The sequence below is a fragment of the Choloepus didactylus genome, chromosome 7 (genome assembly GCF_015220235.1).
Source record: "Choloepus didactylus isolate mChoDid1 chromosome 7, mChoDid1.pri, whole genome shotgun sequence".
NCBI classification, from domain to species: Eukaryota; Metazoa; Chordata; class Mammalia; order Pilosa; family Megalonychidae; genus Choloepus; species Choloepus didactylus.
The window spans coordinates 58,997,847-59,017,135 of NC_051313.1; the positions used below are offsets into that span (position 1 = coordinate 58,997,847).

At 37.2% G+C, this 19,289-nt stretch overlaps 1 pseudogene; it reads right to left on the reverse strand.

Annotated features, from left to right (window-relative positions):
* Positions 1–1,959: 1,959 nt before the first annotated feature.
* LOC119540579 lies at positions 1,960–5,373 on the reverse strand (annotated as a pseudogene).
* Positions 5,374–19,289: the final 13,916 nt, after the last annotated feature.

Below are 19,289 nucleotides of genomic sequence, written 5' to 3' on the forward strand. Positions count from 1 at the left end.
AATCACCTTCATTGACTTTCACTAGGTCAGGACTGCATCCTTCAACTTCAAGAAACAGTTAACTACCACATGAATTTCTTTGTCCTCCTGTTTTAAAGAAATAAAATATTTTTGAAATGTTAGGTGAACATCTTTGTGACAAGCACAGTGATTATGTAGCCATGCTCTACAATGGAGAGCACCACTCTACCCCACTCACTGTGGTTGGGAACAAGACTTCTCCATTTTCCCCATCCCATCCATGCCAGGTTCCTCCAGCATTCTTAGTCTGATTGCCACTCACCTCCCATAAACCCAAAAGTAGAGAGGAAGGAGATTTTTCTAGATTTGAACACTGACACATACTCATCTTTGGTTGAAATCTGTTGTGATCATGGTGTGTGCTTAAATATTTTTTTCATACTAATTCACTACAAAACTCCATGCATTGGCTCTGCATAGGTCTTTATGACTTGGAGCTGCCTAGGAACCAGACCCTTGAGACAGAGAAGTACTATGCATGACTGAGGTTAAATTTTCAGCTATTTCATTCTGAAATCTGAATTTCAATGAAGTAATAGAAAATAAAGTGACACTTCATTCTTTCAATGAATATTTATCTAGTGTCTACTCTATTGTAAGCTTTGTTCTACCTGCTAGGAATACATTTGAAGGAAAACAGGCAAACTTCTTTGCTCTCATAGTGCATGCATTTGTATGCACACCTGATTATGGACTGAGAATCTACCTGTTACATGCAGGAACTGTTTGGGGCCTGCTAGCACTTTTTGGAGGGTTCCTGAGAACTATCTCCCAAAGCAAATAGATTCCAGTGTCCTAGAAAGCGGGTATGCCCTTAATATGCCATTTATGTGTAGGCCAAAGGCCAGAATGGGATAACTGTTGCATAACATTTTCCCATAACCAAGAATCATCAACCTCTAAAAGAAAGTCTATATAATGAAAAAGACATTTAAAATTCCATAGAATGGCCCATGAAACAGAATTAATATAATAAGCACCTCATAAAATACACTTAATAGGACAAATATGGAATAGAAAGGAAAAATAATCTCAGGTAAAAGAGATACATAAAATTGTAAAGAATATTATGTACAACTACATGTCAGTAAACTTGAAAATATAGGTAAATTTGGAGGGTATAACAGAATGCCCAAAATAGTGCAAGAAGAAAAAACACATTTAAATAGACTGATAACCAATAAAGAAATCTGTATGTAACAAAAACTTCAAATAGTGCTAGGTAGGCCTAGAGAGTCTTAGAGGTAAACAGTACCAGCATTCTGGGCAGATTCTATTTCTCTTTCCCAAAATTCTTCTGCAAATTAAGTCAATATATAAAAGTAGCCAAAATGCCCAATGCATTTAATTGCATAGGTATAACTTTTTTTTTTAAAGGTATTTTAATTTATTGGATGCATATTAGGTACACAGTTAAAAAGAAATAAAATTCCTGCTCTCCAGAACAGAAGACAGTTTCAAGAACAAAGCTAACTGCTATTACACAAACGGAATGAATGAACATAAATAAAAGATGAAATATGGGATCTTCTATCACATTCGTTTTAAAACTAATCTTTTACAATGAAAAATCACTTATTTGAAACTGTGTAGAGCTGGAGATTATGGAGGTATCTACCAGATCTAAGTATTACTTCAGGACTTTACAAAACAATTTTATTAGTGATATTTACGTGTGAGAAGAGAAATGTTAACTATATATAATGGCCATGTTTCAAGGGACATGATTTAACAGTCAAGTTTTTATATCATGTAGAAGAAAATAACTATTATTTTAGAAATGCTACCTAAACTAGAATGACAGTTATTAAATATTATATATTCTATCCCTAACTCCATTCTAATACTCTCTATAAACTACATCAAATGAAGCTACAGAAGTTGAAATTTTAACTAAGATGGAAACTCAGGCTAGTTTTAAAGTTTCTAATAGCCACTAAGTTTAACACCTTTTCCATCTTACCACAAAGAAACTTCTTTTATATAAAGTTTACCTAGAACATCTCATTTTCTGATGACGCATTACCGTATTTATATTAAAACCCCATTCCTCATCCGAGCTTTACTTCTCCTCTGCTGTCTCAGCCTCTGAGCACATCCTACCGAGTGCTGCATTAGGACGGCACACAAAAGCATCCGTTTCACTTCCCAATTCTGCCAGCTGCTCTAGTGAAGACACACAAGGATAATGATCTTTTAGCGTATCTGGCAATTTGGAATTGTTCTCTTGAAGACGTCGAGAACATCTCACTGGCTTTAGAAACTTCAGCTCTTTAAACGTAGAATTTGTTTCATCAAACTGCATCTTCTTTTTTATACTTTGCAAGTATGGTGTGGTAGAAATATTGTATTTAATTAAGGAACTTGCTCTAGTTTCTTTATTGGGGGTTTTAGCATTACTGATGGGTTCTTTTGTTTTGTCCTCTTGTTCTTCTTCACAATCTTGAAATATCACATTTCTAGGTTGTTTATTTTCCATTTCCAGTTTTCCTGGCTCTAGGTTAACACCTATGTTATCGGTGTTGACTTCTTGGATTTCTTCCGTGGTTGCACAAGCCTTGGTCTTTTCTCCAAAATTAAGTTCTTGACTCTTCAGTGTTAGAATATCTACAATTGCATGTCGCATCTCTTCAATAGGCTGAGCCCCTGCCAGAATGGCTTTCTCATAAATAGTGATAATATTTTCAATAGAACTTGTAATTGGTTCAAGACGTGCAAGGCATATCCAATATTTAACAAGTTTTTTGGCATCTGGAATATTTTTAACCAGGTCATTTGGTGTGGCCGATACTTCTTTTGGGCATCCCTCATTAATCAGGTTCAGGCATTCAGAGAATATCTTGTTTATTTTTTCAGTAAATAGTCTCTGCTCATCTTCTTCTGCCATGGTAGTCCAGAAAGACCCAACAGGGTTTTCATTTTGTCCTTCAGGTTCTAGCTGGGTAAGTACAGAGCTAGAAGGCCTTTTCAGCACTCTTCCTCTGCCAGCTTTCCACTCAGTCAGACGGATTCTTCTCTCCTCTGCAGTTTCTTTGGGCTGAGCTGACCTAACAAAGGTTGCCTGGGCTATAGTATGTCTTCTCTGGTCAATGGTTTTAGACTTTTCTATCAGTTTGGTGTTAGTAGATGAAGCTGGCCTGGTTATAATTTCAGAACCCAGGTTTCTTGATGACGTCTCATTTCTTTTTGTGTCCTGAGAAGAACTGATTTTGACCCTAGATGAATCTGTTTTTAAGTGTAGTAATCCTTTTCCAGTGGGCCCGTTCTGGACCGTAACCCTGGCAGAAGTTCTGCTGACACCCTGTTTCACCTTGTCCTGGCTATTATTGTGGTGACTTCTAATAGGAAGTCGCACAAGCTGTCTGTCCTGACACGCAGTGCTCACAAATTTTGTGGTAGCTCTGTTTGAGTTGCTGTTACTTTTCACTGTTACACTGCTGGTGTTTATAGGGTAAGGCTCTGTGGCTTCAGAGACAGTAGCCGAAAGTTTCCGGGTTGTGGCAGAACTCGCATCTTTGACTTGTAGAAGTTTTCTAAATGAATTCACCTTAGACTGAACAATTTGGCCACGGTAAGATCCCAGCAGCACAGGTCTCTTGGGAATGTTAGCAGCATCTTGCTTCGGTTTTTCTGTAGTCATTTGGTTATCTTTGCTTTTTTTTTTTAAGTGAAATGCCTGGGTAAATGTCATACGTTGATTTGGGGATCACCTTCAATTGGCAACAACTGAAGCATTTGATTATTATCCTCAAAATTATATGTATCAACTGCTATAGTTAAACTTGTTAAGTCATTAGAAGGTTGTAAAGGAATACAATTTTTTTCCATCATTATATTATTTTTGCTTTCTGTAGGTCTATTGGCATTTTCTTTGTCAGCCATTTTTGTTTTAAGTTTCAGAACTTTTGTCCTTTCTTGGACCTGGTGTTCAGATGTCATCATTCACCAATCTTTACTACTGGATAATATCTGATCTTCCTCTTTGTATACAAAACGTGTTTTTCCTTCTTAAAGAAGTTCCTTGAGGTTTTCTCTTCTTTGCTCACATCAGGCTGAGTGAGACACTTCACTTGCTTTCTTCTGTTCCCCCAGGTGTTGAACACAGAAGCATCAACATTACCTCTGAGGACCCTTCCCTAAGGTCTGAGGCGAAGGTTTGAATTCAGACCTCAGAGCTGGACCCCCTAATTGCATAGGTATAACTTTGATATTAAACTATATGATATTAAACTATATAAGAAAACAAAATTGCAGGCAAATTTCAAATGAATGTAGATGTAAAAATTCTAAATTAATATTAGTGATCAAAAAGAGCAGGGTATTAACAAAATAATACATTATAATTGACCAGATTTTATTGGAAATGTAAAGATAGTTAAATTTCAGAGTATTTTAGTGTTTTCCACCATATTAATTAGGGGAAAAAATCACATACCTTTTCACAGATGCAGAAAAGTCCTTTGAAAAAGTTCAACATTTATTTGTGATAAAAGTTCACACTAAAGCAGGAATAGACACTAAAGTCCTTAACTCGATAAAGGTTGTCTACCAAAACCCCAAAGGAAATGTATGAGGATATTAGAAATATTATCTTTAAGGTTTAGAAGAAGATGAATTCTTGGTATTGCCTTTATTGTGCAAAATATTATGGAAGGTCCTGGCAAAAGTAATATATTATAAACTGGAAGAAAGAGAAAAGATAACATTGTCACTATTTCTAGATAATTTGGTGATTTACCTAGAAACCGGAGAATAAACAGAAAAAGTTATAACTAATAAAAACTTCAGTGGCCACCGAGATGGAAGAAGACAGTGGCATAGAGAGGAGTGGGAGTTAGTTAGTCCCCTTGGAGCAACTAATAAACAACCAGGAGCAACTAGTAAATGATCTGGAATAACTGCTGGGGGACAACAGTGACTGTCCACACATCATACACCAACCTGGATTGGGAGGAATGCTGAGATCGCAGCATGGAATCTGTGACTAGAAACTGCAGACCAGAGCTGGGAGCCCCCTAACCCCATGGCAGACTAAACTGCAAAGCCTCACTGTAATAGAGAGCAGCACTCTCCGAACAAGCGAATATACCTCAGTCCAGCTCCAACTGGGGTTTTAATTGGCAAATGTGGACTGTTGAATGCAAGCTACAAATCTCCAACAAGCAGACAGAAGCTTTTAGTGATGACTGACCTTGAAGACCCAGGGAACTTCACTGTCCCGGCAGGGGGAGCTGAGAGGACTGGGTGCTATCTCTGGCCGATGGGTGAAACTGGGGGCCATGGACTGGCCCTGAAAGGGGGTTTTCTGTCCCTTTTTCTCTCTCTAACCTCAGTGGAGGAAGACTCAGCCATTTTCAGTTTGCAGCACTCTGACCCAGACAAGGGTGGAGACAGCAGAGTCAGAGAGACAAAGAAACTATGTTCCGTAAGAGGAAGGAGGTGGTGCCTATCTCTACTACCAGGCTTCCACTGAGAACCAGACCCCAGAGCCTGGAGGCAAACAGCCAAAATAGAAACTAAGGGGGCCACACCTCCTTACACCAGTTAGGAGCAACAGGCTGACAGCCAACACCTCCTGGGCAGGTTAGGAAAAGCATAACAGCTTGAGACCTCACAGGGTGTGTCAATCTTCTAACACACACCCTCGGGGAAACCTGACACTGAATATTGCCCACTTCTGGGACCTGAGTCCATTCTGATCTGGGAAAACCTGATTAGGGTAACCAAGGAAATCAGATGCCTAGACAACAGAAAACTACAGCCTACACTAAGAAAAATGAAGTTATGGCCCAGAAGGAGAAGAGAAGGGAAAAGGGGCTGTGCTGGTTTGAATGTATTATGTCCCCCCAAATGCTCTGTTCTTTGATGCAATCTTGTGAGGCCAGTTGTATTAGTGTTGATCAGATTTTGGAACCTATTGAATGATTGTTTCCATGGAGATGTGACTCAATCAACTGTGGACAAGAACTTAATTGGGTAATTCCCATTCAGGGTGGGTCTGAATTAAGTCACTGGAGCCATATAAAAAGCTCAGACAGAAGGAGCTTGCTGCTTAGTGTAACTTAGAAAGACATTTTGAAGATGGCCATTGAGAGCCACAGAGACATTTAGAAGAAAGCAACCTAGCAGTAAGCAGCAGCCTAGAGAGGAACGTCCTGGGAGAAAGCCATTTTGAAACCAGAACTCTGGAGCAGATGGCAGTCACATGCCTTCCCAGCTAACAGAGGTTTTCCAGACGCCACTGGCCATCCTACAGTGAAAGTACCTGATTGTTAATGCTTTATCTTGGGCACTTTATGGCCTTAAGACTATAACTTTGTAACCAAATGGTGTTTTGTGAAAAGGCAGCATTAGCAAACCGTAACAGGGGCAGAAGCAATAACAGAGGAAATAGCAATGAAAATTTCCCATCTCTTATGAAAGACATAAAATTACAGATCCAAGAAGCACAGCATACCCCAAACAGAATAGATCTGAATAGGCCTATGTCAAGACACTTAATAATTATATTATCAAATGTCAAAGGGAAAGAGAGAATCCTGGAAGCAGCAAGAGAAAAGTGATCCATCACATACAAAGGAAGCTTGATAAGACTATGTGTGGATTTCTCAATAGAAACCATGGAGGCAAGAAGGAAGTTGTGTGATATATTTAAGATACTGAAAGAGAAAAACCACCAACCAAGAATCCTATATCTGGCAAAACTGACCTTCAAATATGAGGGAGAGTTTAAAATATTCTCTGACAAACAGACAATGACAGAGTTTGTGAACAATATGTCTGCTCTATAGGAAATACTAAAGGGAACACTACAGACAGAAAGGAAGAGACAGGAGTGAGAGGTTTGGAACACAATTTTGGGTGATAGTAGCACAGCAATGTAAGTACACTCAACAAAACTGACTCTCAGTATGGTTGAAAGAGGAAGGTTAGGAGCATGTGGGACACCAGAAGGAAAGACGAAAGATAAAGACTGGCACTCCATGACTCAGTGAAACCCAGAGAGCTCAACAATTGTGATAAAATGTACAAATATGTTTTTTCATGAGGGAGAACAAATGAATGTCAACCTTGCAAGGTATTAAAAATACAGAGATATTGGGGGAAAAATACAATCAATGCAAACTAAAGACTATAATTGACAGAAACATTGTTTTATGCTTCCTTTAATGTAACAAAGGCAATATACCAAAGCTAAATGCATATAAGAGGTGACATAAGGGAGGAGTATGGGATTCTTGGCATTGGTGATGTTGTCTGACTCTTTATTTTAGTTTAGTTTAATGCTATCTTTGTTGCTTCCTAGCTGTCATATTTTTTTTCTTTTTTCTTTCTTGTTTTTCTTTCTTTCTTTTTTCTTTTTCTTTTATCTCTCTACCTTCTTTGACTCTTCCTCCTTTGTGCAAGAAATGGAGATGTCCTTATATAGATAGTGGTGGTGGTGGTGAATGCATAAATATGTGACTATACAGGGAACCATCAATTGTTTACTTAGGGCAGAATGTATACTATGTGAACAAAACCATCTTAAAAAAAACGGGTTGATGAAGAAACCTTGAGAACATTATATTGAGTGAAATAAGTGAGACACATAAGGACAAATATCGCAGGGTCTCACTGATATGAATTAATTATAATATGTAAACTAATAGAAATGAAATATAAGTTTCCAGGATATATAATGAGGCTAAAGAATGGGGAGCGGTTGCTTATTATGAGCAAAATGTTCAACTAAGGTGAACTTAAGCGTTTGGAAACGGACAGAGATGACAATAGCACATTATTGTGAGAATAACTAACAGTGCTGAATGGTGCCTGAATGTGGTGGAAAAGGGAAGCTCAGAGTCACATATGTCACCAGAAGGAAAGTTGAAAGTTAAAAGATGGGAATGTATTGAAGGTAAATCTTGTGGTGGGCAATGTCTGTGATTAACTGTACAAATATTAGAAATCTCTTTCATGAACCAGAACAAATGTATGACACTATAACTAGAAGTTAATAACAGAGGGGCATATAGGGATAAAAAGCATATCTATTGCAAACTATCTACTGCAATTAGTAATATTTTAATGTTCTTTCATCAACAGTAACAAATGTACTATACCAGTACTAAGAGTCAATAATGGAAGGAGGGAATGTTAGGGGTATGGGAAGATTTGAGTTTCCTTTTTTTGTCTTTATTTCTTTTCTGAAGTAATGAAAACATTCTCAAAATTGAAAAAAAATTCAATTGTGGTGACAGATGCACAGCTGTGTGATGGTACTGGGGGCAATTCATTGTACACTTTGGATCTCTGGATAATTGTATGGTATGTGAACAATCTCAATTAAAAAAAGTAGCTGCTCAAAACTCAGCATTATCCCTCTACACTGCAATAACTAAAGATGATATAGTAGGCAAAGTACAATAAATATGTGGGAAATAATTGAGGAAAATCCTGCTAAAGGACACAATTATAACACCTCAATAAAAGGAGAAGTATACTATGTTCAGAAATCACCCCCTTAACATTACTAAGGTTAATTTTCCTTGAAAGAAAGGAAGGCTTTTTGAACAAGCCCCAGGAGCAAAAACAAGGAAAAGGTTGGATTTTTGTTGTAATACCAAACATGAAAAGTTTAGTATTACAAAGTGTCCTGTTTAAAATAAAAAATCTAAAGTTAAATGACAACAAGAAAATACTTGTAAATATAGATAAAATGAAAAGTCAATATAAAGAAAATGCATGACTTCAAATATATAGATAAAAGAAAAAAACCCAACAGAGATATGAAGTGGCAATCACAGAAGATAACATTGGAATGGCAATAAGCATATGAAACTATGGTCAACCTTGTAAATAATTAGAGACATTTATCTAAAAACACAAATGGAATACCATTTTTCAAATGGTAAAAATCTGACATTATTATGTGTCATTAAAGGCGATAAGACATTAATTTCCAAACTTTGCTGCACATTGAAATCACTTATTGATCTCTAAAAAATGCCTGATGCCTGTCTCCCACTCCAGCCTAATCCAAATAATTGATATAGACTCAGCCTATAGCTTAGCCTCAGAATAATATCAAGTGAGATGTGCTATGTAATTTCAAATATTCAAAGGGATGTTAGATAGGCGATTAGAATTGGCTAATGTGATTCTAGTGCAAAGAACCAGTACTAATAGATGGAAGTTGCAGAAAAACATTCGAAAAACTTTTAGTAACAGTGTCCAAAAGAGAAGGATCTGCCCTGTAAAATAGAGAACTACATATGACTGGGAGTGTTCAAGCACATTGGACCATAACTTGGTAGGTTTTGTAGAGAAAAATTCAGGTTAGTAGAGTTGTAGTTGGAATACTGACCTTAAAACAACCCTGCTAAATGTGATATTTGGAAAGCTGACAACAGCCTGACATGTATCTTCATATTCACTTTTTCCCCCATCTTTTGCTTCCAAGAACTCCTGACTCGAGCCTTTCTTGCTAACACAACAACAAAAACAAAAAACAGAAAACAAAACAAAACACCCATAACCCAAAAGTTGGTTGTGTGTTCTTGTCTTGCTCCTACATGGTTTATTGGTCTCTCTAACTAAGAAATAAGATGGAAAATAGGAATATCACACTATTGTGTGTAGGTATTGTGGAGTAGGTATTTATTTCTACCTTTATTGAGTACACTGGGCTCCTGCTTCAGAGATCAGGCTTCTTCCTTCTGGTGTTTCCTCAGGTTTTCAGAAGCTCTGGAAGGTTGGGGCGCAATCTCATACCGGACCTGAGATTTGGCACTGCGGCTAAAAAAGTTTTATCTCCACTTAAGAAGCTTCAGTTGTTATATGTATTGTATATGTATATGTTAAATACAATACACTGCACATTTCAGTTTCCTTTTGATAATTTACTCAGAAGTTTATAAATGTAAATATAACCAGGAGAAAAAAAGGTGTCTGTGACCAACAAAAGAAAAATTTTCACACTCTTGAAATAAGTACTCATCAGTGGAAAAGAAAGTGATGTTGCGTTGATTTGTTACTTTTGCCATCTTCTTGACTTCCCCATCTATTTGATCAGTGTTACCTATTCTTCCTAAGTTTCCTATTATCCCTATTTTTAAAGAAATTAATCTCATATTCTTTGCTAGATGAAGAAGAGAAGGAGGGAGAGGAGGAGCAGGACTAATCTAAGAGCTAACATTCATTGCAAATTATGGTGCCAATAATTTGTGGTGAAACACTTCACGGTGGATTCTCTCCCTAGAGTCACACAACACCTCTATCAGGTGATGCTATTACCTTCCTGTTACAGAGGAGGAAATTGAAGCTTAAGGGTTAAATAAGTTGCTCAAGGTCACATAGCTAGTGTGTGACAGAGCTGTGGTTTGAACACAGAGATGCTGATTTGCCCTTGTGTATTGGTCTATAGTAACTTGTTAATCATGGATAGGAGAGAATTTTTTAAAATTTCATAATACATACAAAGAAGGATAGGATCAGATATTTGTTAAACCAAGTCAGTTTTATAAGAAAGTGTGTTATAAAGGACTTTCTTTTAATTTATAAGGGAATTTCTATTTAATTTTATTAAAAAAAAGAGAAGTGACATAAACTTGAAATCAAATAATGACATAGCTTAATGAGAATTTGCAATTAATTATATCAAGGCTAGATAAAATTTACCTGTGTACATTTCTAAGGAAAGAGCATTGTAGGTAAACTTACCAAAAGTGACATGTTTAACAAAGTTAAAGAATAAACTCTCCCTATATGTTTTAACTTACTGGTTATTTGCTAGCAAATGGCACTAAGTCCATAGCACCTTATTAAATTCAGATCTGACATGACTTCCTCTTACAAATCTGTAATAGCTAGTTTAAATGATGCTAAATAATTCAAGCTAATAAAATATAATTTAAAATTTCTCAAAGTCAAATGAAATTTTCATCCAATAATTCCAGATTAATGAGGTTTTATTTTATCTATTTGAATCAATGCCTATCATTTCTATTAGTTTTGAAGATATACTGGAGTTACTTAAGATATGCCAACTGCAGGATACAATAAATGCTCATTTTCCTTTTAATAAGTATTTGCTTTTATTCATTGAAGGCAACTTTGCCATATGTCTTCATTTTCAGTTTTATATTCAAATTGGTTTTAAGTCTAAGCACCTGAGACCAAAGCTACCTAGTATTCTTAAACTCTAAATTACAGAGAAGTTTCTAAATTTGGAGCACGTTGTTCTTCCTTCCATTTTGGGTACTATCTTTTATAGATAAGTAATAATAGCTGCAGGGCTTGAACAAAGTTACTAATGCTATTTCCAATGATATTGTTACTATGTTATACCCCAGACACCAAAAGCAATAGTTAAGGGCTAAAAGCACAGCATAGGTGCTTGTTCTCAGCCTGATCAAACAAGCTTAATTATGACCTCCAGATAAAGGTACTGCCATTAAGCCATTGAATTATCGCAGATAAGGCTGAGTCTCAGTTACTGTCTGATGATAAATCACAGCTAACAACAGCTAAGGAGTCAGAGCTCACACAGCTAATCCTTGCGAGGTTTTGGATGGGCTGCTTCTCCTACTGTTTTGCATCTATTTATATTGCACTCAGAACCCCCAAATGGCCTCTGCTTATCTCCAGCTTTAGATAATTTATGCTTTTTGGTGTGTCACCTCACTGCTGAAGCTGTTATCAGGAATGAGGAGGTTTAGGAAATCCGATCCACTAAAATGCTAATCCTCCTGCCAATTACCACACAAAAACAAGTTGTCTTCACTGATTTGCTTTTGTTTATTTGATACTGCAAATGTGGATTTTATGATTACAGTTTAGGACAATTGTGTAGCCCCCAAACAAAATAAGCATTTAATTTGACTAGCTTTCTCTTTTCACGAGAGTGGATGGGCAATTTACACTGATTCAAATGGCCAGATGGCTTTCTGTCTGTTTGTTGCTAACTAAATAGATGTGTAAATATTTTTATTTTCATGAAGGGCTGGTCTTGTGAAGGGAATTTGTTGGAAACCCCCTCAGTGGTGGGCTCCTGCTCCAAGATGCACTCATCCTAATTGAGATTCTTTGATGTGAAGTATCTTTTCTGTGAAACAATTTCACATAGAAATATGATGCCTGTCTTGGAATTTCACTAAGAAGAAATTTTTTTCATCCCTTACTGCTGTCCAAGTTTTATGAAATCTTATCTCTGAGAATTTTACGAGGTTGTTTGACTAGTAGTTAAATGTATTACTTTTCAATGATATGAAGATTCCTAAATGAGTAACTACCAAGCCCATAAAATTCTCATGTGCTTATTAGCATAGTATAATGAGAATGTGAAATGCAAGGTAGGAATGTACTTTCAAACAGGCAAATTCAGCTCAGACGTAGCTATGTTTTTCTATTTACTTTTTCTCAACAAAATCTCTAAGGTTTTTAATTCTTGGAAAGGATGAAATTACCCAATTGTTATGATTGATCACCAATTAGTCAAGTCTTCTTGTGTTGACTATTGATGCCAGTTATTGAGATGGTAATCTTCAGAGTGATAAGGGAAGCTACAAAATTAATTCAGCCTTGACATAACATTACACTTAGTGTCACCTAATAGAACATTTGATATTTTTAATCCTAGTTAAGGGCTTTCTCCCTAAGCTATTGCCTATGGCAGACATGATCGAAAAGAAAAGTATTTGATTACAACTTCTGTAATTCTTTTTCCTCTGGGTTTATTTCAATGCAAAGCACTTATGTAGGTGGCTTCTCAAATGGCTCCTTGATTATTCTAGATAAATTTAAGGTAGGTGTCTGTATTTAAAAATCAAAATGAAATGTACATGAGACTTACTACCTCATGTATAAAAGGTTCTTCTCTTAAAGGACTTTTCCCTGCAAGGTATTTTAAATGTGAATTTGGAAAAATTTCTTTAACTTTTTCTACCAAGGTGTCATAACTTTTTCACTTGGGCTAGTAGCTTGATGCCATTCCAAGAACTACTTAAAATTAAAATGTAGGAGAGATTTGGTTTATTGCCAAATACGTTAAAGATAAAAAATAGTAAGGCCCTACCCAAGTTGAAATACTTCATTGTTTGTTCTATGTTTATCAGTAGGCACAATTTCTATGAGCAAGGATTTTTTTTTTTTTTTTTTGGTTATGTTTTGTTTTATTTTATCTTACTTTCCTTTCATTTAGCATCATATTTTTAGCTATCAATTTTAAATTTCTCAGGTGTCAACAGACTCCATTGTGAACAATTCACATTGGTTTTCAGTAAAACCAGTTATCTAGGTCAATGACAATGTAACTAATTGTTCCTAATGGAAACAGACAGCAATAATTATGAAGAGCTGCCAAATTGTTTCCTTCTCTGTACCCATAATGTTTTCAATGTTTCAGAAAGTTTTCAAGAGGGACAAAAGCATTTTTCATTTTATGTCACAAGTAAATCATGTTGTGAATTCAAACTCAGAATTACTCTGATTGTAAAAATCGCAGTGTCTGCTGTCTTATTTGGTTTTGATGTACAGGGATTTGAAAATAAGTGGCATTTAGGGTGTGTGCATACATGCATGTGTATGTGTGTTTTATTCACCACAATCTACTCAACTCTTCTCTAACACTACAAAATGCAATTAAGTAAGTTCAAGTGTCAGTGTCACTGCCAGATTTCTAGTGGATGTCATTCCCTTCACTGCACGCAAAAACAAATTGCAAAATAAACAAACAAAAACAGAATAAATTGCCTTCTTGTTGATAATAATGGCTATTATTTATTTTTTTTTTTTTTTGCAAAAATGGGAAATAAATATCGTAAAATGAATTGAGCATAAAGGAGCTATAAAGTCTCATTTTGTGCAACTTGGGAGACTATTCTTATTTTTTTATTTGGTTGTTTTGTAAGGACGGCTTTCCAGTACCACCTCTGCTTTCAATCACCATCCCCTCTTTCCTCTGCATTGTCTCTTTCCTCTAAGAGAAGTCCAGTCTTTTCTGACTTAAAAATCCAAAGATCTCTTCTTTTAGGGTACACATTTTTTCTTATCTAATGTTTTTTTCTCTCTTTGATATCTTTTTCCTTGCCTTTCTAATTCCAGACACTTGGCTTCCCAAGTTTCCTTGCTTGGTTAACAATCCACACATGGACCTCACAGGAGTGATGCCTCAAAATGGGTTTACTGTGGAATTTGTCCTCTGTGGGATCATAAAGCCTTAGGTAAATCAAAGAAAAATTCTGATGTTAATATAAAAAAAATTGAGCGTTTAAGCTTTTAAAATTATTTTTCTGATGAGATGTGCTACCCTTACAACCCAACCTATCAAAGGTCACTGAATTGCCTCTGAGGCCAATTTCTATCAGCTCAGAGTCAGGGAAAGACAGAAAGGAAGAGGGACCTGGAGAAGGAGAAGAGAGGAGAGATCAGTCTATAAAGCAAAAGTACAGAATCTGGATATTCTATTGCAATGATCTAGATTAGTTAATTGGACAGGGATTAACAATGAAATAATACATCTACCCACATTACAATTTTTCTCTACCTCATGTTTGGGTCATTCAGGAACAGTGCAAAAGGTGATTAAACGCTCTTTATTCATCTCTCACTTTTCCAAATTATTTCTTAGTACATTCAATGTCTGAGCTACATGATTTAAGGCTTGGTTATATAGCATCTTGCATTATTCTTTAGTGATTTCATATATGAGAATTTTTTCTTCCCAAATAGATTCTGATCTCAAAGATGGGAGTGTAAATTATTATTCTTTTTTGGCTTCATAGCACTGAGACTAGTGCTTGGCCCATAGGCAAAGCTATCAGTATGTATTTGGGGATTGACTGAGATAGAGAGATCACAGATGAAGGGAAGTGGACAGCTGCTCAAAGGTGGTATCTACAGGACACTCTGAGGAGCTGACCATAAGAATGATGCATGTTTGCAAGATGAGTCTGACCAAGATGGCAATAAAAACATAATATTTGATATTTTGGACACAGCAATTGAATCCATAAGCAGGCAGATTAGGAGGACACTGTAGAATTGTTTAGGATATACAATCTCCTTTATAACCAACACAATTTAAAGAATTCTGTGTGACATTTTACTATTTCTCCATAGGTACTATCAGCAATTCAAGATAGTGCTGCTTTCATTTATGCAAAAATCTGGATCTATTAGAGGAGAGATCTTTATATCTATATATTTGAACCAAGAGTAATGGGTGCAAAATGTATGATATTGGCCACAGAGAGTGAGGATTCTTGTCATATGTATCTGTACCCACTTCTACAGGATTGCATGCACATGAATAAACAAAATGACCACACATTGTGACTTGAGTTAGACAAACTACAGAAAACATGAAATCACCAGATTTCCATGTAAACTTGCAGTTTACTCCATGGTTTATGAACTTGTACTCATGCGAGGTGTTGACCCTGTTTTATGAAAGCTTGCTGAGAAGAAAATATTGGCTTTACGATTTTATTAGATTTTTTTTCAGAGCAAAGAAGTCCAACTCTCTTATAAATCCTGCCAGTATCTCTAAATCTGTGAAAAATATTAGAATACTCTAGAGCAAAAGTGGAAGCACTTGTGTTTATTTTTTCTCCTATTTTTCAACAGGAAATTCTCAAAGGCAATGACATCCCTTCATAGCTCACATTAATGTTCAGTAGTTTGGTTTAGAGGGCAGGGATGTTTCTCTGGGGATTCTGGCTCCCTTTCCCACTCTCCCCAACATTTATATGCAGTGGACATGAAGATAACATGCATCACTGAATGAAAGAAAGGATGTGCAAGAAGACACCAAAGCTCAAGAGGCAAACTGGGAGAACTGGGTACAGGAAGATGCAGCTATTTTGATTGCAAGTTGGAGCTGAAAGGGACTGTAGTACCTTGGAGCTATGTACCAGAGAAAAATCTGTTCTTAACCTTATTCCATTCTTGTTGGCATGAATCCTTAAAAATAGGACCTTTGGGTGAGATTGCTTTAGGTAAGGTGTGGCCCAGCTCAGTCAGGATGGGTCTTAATCCTATTACTAAAGGCTTTACAGAGAAGGTCACAAAGAGGGAGAAAGCCATTGGGAACTGCTGTAAGCTGAAAGTTAATGGAACCGAAGAGAAAGGAGAAGCCAGGAGAGGCTGCCATGTGCATTGCCCACACATGTAGCAGAAAAGCCACAGACCAAAGTTTGCTGGCAGCCTGCCCTATACCTCACAATCTTCTGGGAGAAGACATTGCCTTGATGGTGCCTTGATTTTGGACTTCTCCTAGCCTTAAGACCATAGGCCAATAAATTCCCATCGTTTAAGCCAACCATCACATGGTATTTGCTTTGGCAGCCAGGAAGACTAAAACAGGGACCTTAGAAATCTGATTCCATCATTCTACAATTAAGGAAATTGAGACCCAGAACCTTTAAGTAACGTCAACATACTATGCAAATAATTCATTAGCAGCCAAAATGGAACTGGATCCACTTTTCCCACCTCCAATTTCTAAGCCTTTTCTCCTAAATCAAATTGTATTTCTTGTTGTAAGTGATGGAGGGTAAAGTAAGGGAGAGAAGAGGTCACACATTTTAGAGCATCTTTAAGGTTTTAAATTATTTGCTTTCAGAAAACCAAATTTGCTGCTGCTTGTCACTGCCCAGGGTAAATAAATCTCCAGCTCAATAGTCAGGAAGTTTGGACCCCAGTTTACAGAGGCAAATATGGAATATTGCTAACAGATTGCGACACTACAGACTGGCTGGGAGAGTAAAACTAATGCTTGCCTGCTCCTTAAGAAATATGAAACAGAATGTGTGAATTACCTAAGTGGCTCTTTAAGAGCCCTGTGCGTTATTCTTAAGGGGCCAGCAGTTGTTTAGACCTCTATTTGAGGTAGCCAAGGGAAGGCTTTGTCGGGAGGGGAAAGGAGAGTGGTGCTGGCAGCGAAGGCCTGCCTGAGAACGAGAGCCCGGCAAGTCAAATGAGCTTGTTTCACATGCTTTTGTGTTCCAAAAGCTTGTGGCAGTGAACTGAGGAAATGCAAGTCTTCAAGATCGAAAGCAAGGAGAATGTGTGAAAAATTGTACTGACAAGGTTGTGTGATCACTTGAAAGACGCTTACAGTAGACTCCTTGCATAGCAAGCCTAGTCATTTCGGGAAAAGATGGGATGTTATAATAAGCATCCATCCCCCTTATATTTTAAACATTCAATATCTTAGGTACATGTCTCAAAGGCAATAGAAAGCCAAAAGCTCATAATTGCTCTTTGTTCCATTAATGTGTGCTACTGCTGCTTGGTTGTTTTTGATCTTTACGGTAAATGGAGTGGAATGTGCAAAACAGAGCTGTTTCTCCTTGCCTCTGTGAGAATTCAGGCAGCTAGGGCATGGTTCCTGCTGTGCAGTGGTGTTCACTGTGTATCTACAAGAGCTGGCTGGAATATGACCAAATAAACCTGCAGACAGGAGGAAAACACTAATGTTCTCAACATGCTGTTTCACCATTGGTTATTTGTTCACAAAAGATTTCACATAACTATCAATATGGAGGAAACCTAAACACATCTCAAAGGAAAGAACACCATGGAAAGGGAGTTCCCCTTAAGCATCTGCTCAACAAAATTCTCAGGCTGATAATGAAAAGCAGAAACTGTGTGGTACCAACAGGAATGCATTCACTCCCTCACTAACTTATGACTCATTCATTCACTTATTCATCTACCTATTTGACGATCTACAAATTAGAATTTATTCTAAAGTGAGATTTGATAGGTATTTAACATCAGTAATAAGAGATACATAAAATAAATTTTAATGTTTTATGTTCTTTGTAGAAGAGATATAAATAAAATAAAGGGGATATTGATTATTTTTCTTATCAGGAGCACATTTTCCTCTATCTCTCCAAAAGGAATCCCTAATCATTGTTTTATGATGTCTTTGAAAATGAACAAAGGGAACACTATTTGATCCTCTGTATTAGAGTTTGAGTCTGTTTTTATGTTTGACTGCTGACAGCCTCCAAGACCTACACTCTCTCTTGCCATCTTGCTCTCTGTCTGGGAAAACCAATAAGAAGGCCTAGCCCTTCTTGCTTTGTGCCTGTGGAAATTTCAAGCCTCCAAGTTTCACCTGTGCTCTGTGCTCAGGAGCCCTCACTGGGGCCCCACCCTCTAACCACAATTAATCATTCCCAATCTCATCACCTCTCATTGCTCTTTCAAGCCATTCTCAGACATGCTTAGAAGTTATCCTGCTCTCCCCAGGGGCTCTCTATTGTGAGTAATGTACTCTTTCATACCCTCTTGGGGCATGTGGGGTGCCATCAGTTTTGATATATGAACCAAATTTTGAGTGGGGAATTGATCCCTCCAGTCCCCACAGTGCAACCCCAAGTGTGCCAGTTTGAATGTATTATGTCCCCCCAAATGCCATTATCTTTGATGTACTCTTGTGTGGGCAGACATATCAGTGTTGATTAGATCATAATTCTTTGAGTGTTTCCATGGAGATGTGCCCCACCCAACTGTGGGTGATGACTCTGATTGGATAATTTCCATGGAAGTGTTGGCCCGCCCATTCAGGGTGGATCTGAATTAAATTACTGGAGCATGATATATGATCAGACAGAAGGAGCAAGCTACTACAGCCAAGAGGGACACTTTGAAGAATGCCCAGGAGCTGAGAGAGGAGCTTCAGCTTTCAGAGACATTTTGGAGATGGCCTTTGAAAGCAGACTTTTGCTTTGGAGAAGCTAAGAGAGGACAAACGCCCCAAGAGCAACTAAGAGTGACATTTTTGAGGAGCTGAAGCCTAGAGAGGAATGTCCTGGGAGAAAGCCATTTTGAAACCAGAACTTTGGAGCAGATGCCACTATGTGCCTTCCCAATTAACAGAGGTTTTCCAGACACCATTGACCATCCTCCAGTGAAGGTACCTGATTGCTGATGTGTTTACCTTGGACACTTTATGGCCTTAAGACTGTAACTGTGTAACCAAATAAACCCCTTTTTATAAAAGCCAATCTATCTCTGGTGTTTTGCATTCCAGCAGCATTAGCAAACTAGAAGACCAAGGTAGTACCTAATGTATTCAGGTATTTATACAGGTTTTACATTAAATGTCAAATGTAATAGTCATCACAAATCAATGAAGTAGGTAAACCACTGATGAAAAGCAGAATTATTGTGATCAAGTAAATTGTAGGCTTTCCATTCATTTGGTCTGACACCAAAGTCCACTTTTTTTTTATAGTATACATTAGAGAGATCGTTTTTGCTGCAATTAT